Consider the following 6,117-nt stretch of genomic DNA (forward strand, 5'->3'; position numbering starts at 1 on the left):
CCTTATCCATTAGGCCACTGGGGCTTGAGAGTGTGTGTTTTTCACCCGCACATAGCGGTGGGTCGGGAAGGTTTTGGCGACAGAAGACATGGCTCAGGCCCACATAGGTTTCGATTTCACCATTGTCTAAAAGTCTCATAACAGAGGATGGTTTCGATCCATCGACCTCTGGGTTATGGGCCCAGCACGCTTCCGCTGCGCCACTCTGCTACTTGGCGTTAGAATTGGCAGTGAAAGCCACAATACTTGGCAGAGGAGGCCATTTACTCAGGTTCTCTTTCCCCACAGGTAACAGAAAGGTTTTGGTCACAGAAGACATGGTTCAGGCCCAGAGAGCATCCACAAGGGTTTAAAAGTCTCATAGCAGAGCATGGTTTCGATCCATCGACCTCTGGGTTATGGGCCCAGCACGCTTCCGCTGCGCCACTCTGCTACACATCACCCCAGACGGGACTCGAACCCACAATCCCTGGCTTCGGAGGCCAGTGCCTTATCCATTAGGCCACTGGGGCTTGAGAGTGTGTGTTTTTCACCCGCACATAGCGGTGGGTCGGGAAGGTTTTGGTCACAGAAGACATGGCTCAGGGACACATAGGTTTCGATTTCACCATTGTCTAAAAGTCTCATAGCAGAGGATGGTTTCGATCCATCGACCTCTGGGTTATGGGCCCAGCACGCTTCCGCTGCGCCACTCTGCTACTTGGCGATTGAGTTGGGAGTCAAACCCACAATACCTGACAGAGGAGGCCATTTACTCAAGTTCAAAAGGCTCATAGCAGAGGATGGTTTCGATCCATCGACCTCTGGGTTATGGGCCCAGCACGCTTCCGCTGCGCCACTCTGCTACTTGGCGTTAGAATTGGGAGTGAAAGCCACAATACTTGGCAGAGGAGGCCATTTACTCAGGTTCTCTTTCCCCACAGGTAACAGAAAGGTTTTGGTCACAGAAGACATGGTTCAGGCCCAGAGAGCATCCACAAGGGTTTAAAAGTCTCGTAGCAGAGGATGGTTTCGATCCATCGACCTCTGGGTTATGGGCCCAGCACGCTTCCGCTGCGCCACTCTGCTACTTGGCGTTTGAGTTGGGAGTCAAACCCACAATACCTGACAGAGGAGGCCATTTACTCGTGTTCAAAAGTCTCGTAGCAGAGGATGGTTTCGATCCATCGACCCCTGGGTTATGGGCCCAGCACGCTTCCGCTGCGCCACTCTGCTACACATCACCCCAGACGGGACTCGAACCCACAATCCCTGGCTTAGGAGGCCAGTGCCTTATCCATTAGGCCACTGGGGCTTGAGAGTGTGTGTGTTTTTCACCCGCACATACCGGTGGGTCGGGAAGGTTTTGGTGACAGAAGACATGGCTCGGGCCCACATAGGTTTCGATTTCACCATTGTCTAAAAGTCTCATCAAATCAAATCAAATCAAATTTATTTGTATAGCCCTTTTTACACGCAAGCATGTCACAGAGGGCTTCACATACGCCCATAGAACTGCCCCTCAACCAACCTAAACCCTCAAGGAAGACAAGGAAAAACTCCCAGAAAAACTCCCAACGGGAGAAAAAATGGAAGAAACCTTGGGAGGAGCAATTCAGAGAGGGATCCCCTCCTCCAGAGACGGTTGGCAAGAGAGAGGAGCAGAACACAAGCTAAACATAGTCATACAGTGTCAATGGGTTTTAAAACACCAAAAATCCATTGTTCGGCTTTATAGACGTTGGATGGGACCTGGAAACTCGCTGTTGACCGTCATGGAGGCTGGTTTCCGGTTGACGACCTGGTCCAGCGTTGGTAGACCGACGACCAGGCAGGTCCTGACAGCTCAGACCCCCCACACCACAAGGGATGTGTGGGGGGGACAGAGAGGAGAACAGGGATTAGAGAATGCCAGGAGCAGCTAACAGTTTCAGTCGTAATAGAATGAGATCCCCACCGGTCAAGTGTGGACTAGTGCAGCAATTTAACAAAGCTAAGAGGGTATGTGATGCAGCCCCACACACCAAGACAGCGACAGCCCCCCTTGGTTGGAACATGAAATCTGTTCCAGGGGAAACAACTCTAAAATAGGTTATATTTATACGAATAAGGATGAAAACAACCAGCCCCCCGTTGTCTCCAACTAGTAAACTATAACAATTAAAATATACAGCAACGGAACTATTACAGTAACAATATACAAATATAACTGCAAGCAGTAATGGCGGATTCCTCCAAACACTGCAAACCATTGAACAATGTTTATTCTTGACAAATTGTAACTGTATAGAAGAATGTATGCTGCAGAATTACCAATGGCATACCAAATCTGAAATGCAATACCATCAAGATCCACAAGGGCCTTTATTTCAAGCCAGTAAGTGAAGGAAGGGGGCTTGGTGAGCTTATCCATTCCAGAAAGCCTTGTATCATTATGCATTAAGGCGTGGCCTGTAGCGCCACCTATGGGTAATGGTGGGCCATTTGTGGTGTGGTAGTTACTCTTGGCCTATACTATTAATGTTTCAGGATTTTAAAAACTTTTTACCACTGCATATAAAATCGAAAATGCAATACCAACAGGATCCACATGGGCTTTGGGTAAAGTGTGGTAGTTACTCTTGGCCTGTACTGTCAATGTGTCAGGATTTGGAGACCTTTTTACTATTGCATACAAAGTAGGAAATGCAATGACACCAAGGTCCTCAAGGGCCTATGCTGATATTCAAGGAATGAGTTGGGGCTTGGTCAGCCCACACAGTCCTGATATGTTGCGTGTATGTCTTGCCAAGCCCGCGCGTGTCAAGGGAAGAATGAGTGTGTGAGAATTTGGAGCATGCGCGGGGAGGAGCAGGGGACACATTTCATTGTAAATTTCCCTAGAAATTAGCCAAGCATGCATGTTTCAAAGATTCACCAAAAATCGACCTTTCATCTTAGAGTCAACTTTTTCTCAGATTTGTGTACTAAACATTCTCAAGAGTCTTCATATGAACTTGTTTGACTGGCTTACATGTAAAGCATTGCGAACCATTGAAAAATGTATATTCTTGACAAATTGTAACTGTATAGAAAAATCAATGCTGCAGAATTTCCAATGGGATACCAAATCTGAAATGCAATAACATCAAGATCCACAAGGGCCTTTATTTCAAGCCAAGAAGTGAAGTGCTTTAATCTTCACAAGAAGTGAAGTGCTTTGTGCTTTAAGGCGTGGCCTGTAGCGACACCTATTGGTAATGGTGGGCAATTTGTGGTGTGGTAGTTACTCTTGGCCTATACTATCAATGTTTCAGGATGTTTTTAACTTTTTACCATTGCATACAAAATCGGAAAAATATACCAACAATATCCACATGGGCTTTTGTTAAAGTGTTGTTGTTACTGTTGGCCTTTACTATCAATGTTTCAGGATTTGGAGAACTTTTTACCATGGCAAACAAAATCTAAAATGCAATACCATCAAGATCCACAAGGCCTTTGCAAAAGACCAAGGAATGAGTGGGGGCTTGGTAAGCCCACACTCTCCTGAAATGTTGCGTGTGCGTCTTGCCAAGCCCGCGCGTGTGTCAAGGGAAGACCTATGGGTAATAGTGGGCCATTTGTGGTGTGGTAGTTACTCTTGGTCTATACTATCAATGTTTCAGGATTTTTATAACTTTTTACCATTGTATACAAAATCGGAAAAGCAATACCAACAAGATCCACATGGGCTTTTTGTTAAAGTGTTTCTTTGCCTATACTATCTATGTTTCAGGATTTTGAGACCTTTTTACCATTGCATACAAAATCGGAAATGCAATACCATCAAGAGCCACATGGGCCTTTTTTTCAAGCCAATAAGTGAAGGGAGGGGGCTTGGTGAGCCTATCCATTCCAGAAAGCCTTGTATATTTGTGCTTTTTGGCGTGGCCTGTAGCGCCACCTATGGGTAATGGTGGGCCATTTGTGGTGTGGTAGTTACTCTTGGTCTATACTATCAATGTTTCAGGATTTTTATAACTTTTTACCATTGCATACAAAATCGGAAATGCAATACCAACAAGATCCACATGGGCTTTTGTTAAAGTGTTTCTCGGCCTACACTATCAATGTTTCAGGATTTGAGACCTTTTTACCATTGCATACAAAATCGGAAATGCAATACCATCAAGAGCCACATGGGCCTTTGCTAAAGACCAAGGAATGAGTGGGGGCTTGGTCAGCCCACACTCTCCTGAAATGTTCCGTGTGCGTCTTGGCCGCGCGTGTGTCAAGGGAAGGCTGAGTGTGTGTGAGATTTTGGAGCACGCGCGGGGAGGAGCAGGGGAGACATTCATTGGAAATTTGCCTAGAAATTAGCCAAGCAAGCATGTTTCAAATATTCACCAAAAATCGACCTTTCATCTTACAGTCAACTTTTTCACAGATTTGTGTTATGAACATTCTCAAGAGTCTTCATATGAACTTGTGATTGAATCAGAGTATCAGTTTTTGACTGGCTGATGTGCAAAGCATTATTTTAGCGTTAGCGATAAGTTCAATTTGATTTATATCAATCATTTTTAGAGATATGAATTTGCCTTTGCACATGGTAATATGTTGTAGTGTCTTCCTCCGATCTACCAAGTTTAGTGTTGATATCTCAAAGATTTGCTGAGACATGACTTCACATCCTGTTTGGCGGCTTTTCTGATGAATTTGATTGGCTGTACCGGACAGACGGTTATGAGGATCAAAATTCCTTTGATAACTTTTGTGAGGCTTGGTTTGAAGATCATCTCTGGTGATTTTGAAGAATATATGACAAAAATTGTAGGAGGAGTAGGCTTTCAAAGGTTTTTGATAAAACCGGAAATGGCGGGAAATCTATATAACCGGAAATTAACGCCATGGTGTGCGTTGAACTCGGCTTGATCCAGGGAATCCAATGGTACCTCATTTTTGAAAATGAGTCATACGGTTCAAAAGTTGCGTGTGTAAACACAAGTCCAACTTTGACCCATTGGTGGCGCTAGAGTGGTCTAATGGGAGACATGAAACTTGGTGTAGGTATAGAAGAAACTGTCCTTAATGAGTGTGCCAAATTTCACAAAAAGTTGTCGATGGGGTCTAGGGGCTGCCATTGACTCCCATGGTACAAGAATTACAAATAATAAAACCACCAATAACAATAGGTTTCCTCCTTACGGAGGAATCCTAATAACAGGTTTACTTTATTTGTAACATTTAAATGGGCAGTGTGAACATAAGCTAAAATTACAATTTAAAAGTTACATGTGATACACACATAGGCAAACGCACACCCCAGGTTTACATAGAAAGTACACACATTTAACAATCATAGGATTGACTAAACAGGAACGTTTTTAATCTAGTTTTAAATGTCGAAACAGTATCAGCCTCCCTAATTGAGACAGGTAATTTGTTCCAGAGAAGAGGTGCTCTATATGAGAACGCCCTACCTCCAGCAGTTTTTTTCTTAATTTTGGGTATTACCAGATAGCCGGCATCTTGAGATCTTAGAGTCCTTGCGGGGCAATAGGGTGCAAGGAGACCGGAGAGGTACAGTGGTGCCAATCCATGTAGAGATTTGTAAGTTAGTAGTAAAACTTTGAAATCAGCTCTGGCTTGGATAGGGAGCCAGTGTAAAGAGATAAGAGTAGATGTTATATGATCAAACTTTCTTGTTTTTGTCAATAGTCTAGCAGCAGCATTTTGTACCCGCTGTAAATTTTTCAAGTAGGTAATTGGGAGGCCAGAGAACAACACATTGCAGTAGTCCAATCGGGACGTAACAAAAGCATGTATTAGTTTTTCAGCATCATCCTTTGAGAGGAATTTTCGTATTTTGGCAATATTACGTAGATGGAAAAATGCAGTTCTGGTGATTTGTTTAATATGGTACTCAAACGAAAGGTCTGGGTCCAATGTGACTCCTAAATTTTTTACCAACTGGCTTTGAGATACTTTGACACCATCTAAGTTTAAGGTCAGATTGGATAAATTATTTCTGTATTTTTTAGGGCCGAAAATTTGAACCTCGGTTTTATCCGAATTAAGAAGAAGGAAATTTGCTGTCATCCAAGTTCTCAACCCGGAAACACATTTTTCCATAGCAGAGGATGGTTTCGATCCATCGACCTCTGGGTTATGGGC

General features: G+C 43.9%; 3 non-coding genes across 3 annotated transcripts in view; all 3 read right to left on the reverse strand.

The window, feature by feature from the left end:
* The window catches only part of trnar-ccu (transfer RNA arginine (anticodon CCU)), a 73-nt gene extending 49 nt beyond the window's left edge, over positions 1-24 (reverse strand). Inside the window, exon 1 of the tRNA in view lies at positions 1-24. This exon is cut by the window's left edge and continues 49 nt beyond it. This is a non-coding gene — a tRNA (tRNA-Arg).
* A 415-nt stretch (positions 25-439) lies between these two features.
* On the reverse strand, positions 440-512 carry trnar-ccg (transfer RNA arginine (anticodon CCG)). Its single transcript has one exon. It is a non-coding gene; the product is annotated as a tRNA-Arg (tRNA).
* Positions 513-1,221: 709 nt separating this feature from the next.
* On the reverse strand, positions 1,222-1,294 carry trnar-ccu (transfer RNA arginine (anticodon CCU)). Its single transcript has one exon. It is a non-coding gene; the product is annotated as a tRNA-Arg (tRNA).
* Between the last annotated feature and the right edge of the window lie 4,823 nt (positions 1,295-6,117).

This window comes from Hypomesus nipponensis, chromosome 2 (assembly GCF_054491055.1).
Source record: "Hypomesus nipponensis isolate SF chromosome 2, ASM5449105v1, whole genome shotgun sequence".
Lineage (NCBI taxonomy): Eukaryota > Metazoa > Chordata > Actinopteri > Osmeriformes > Osmeridae > Hypomesus > Hypomesus nipponensis.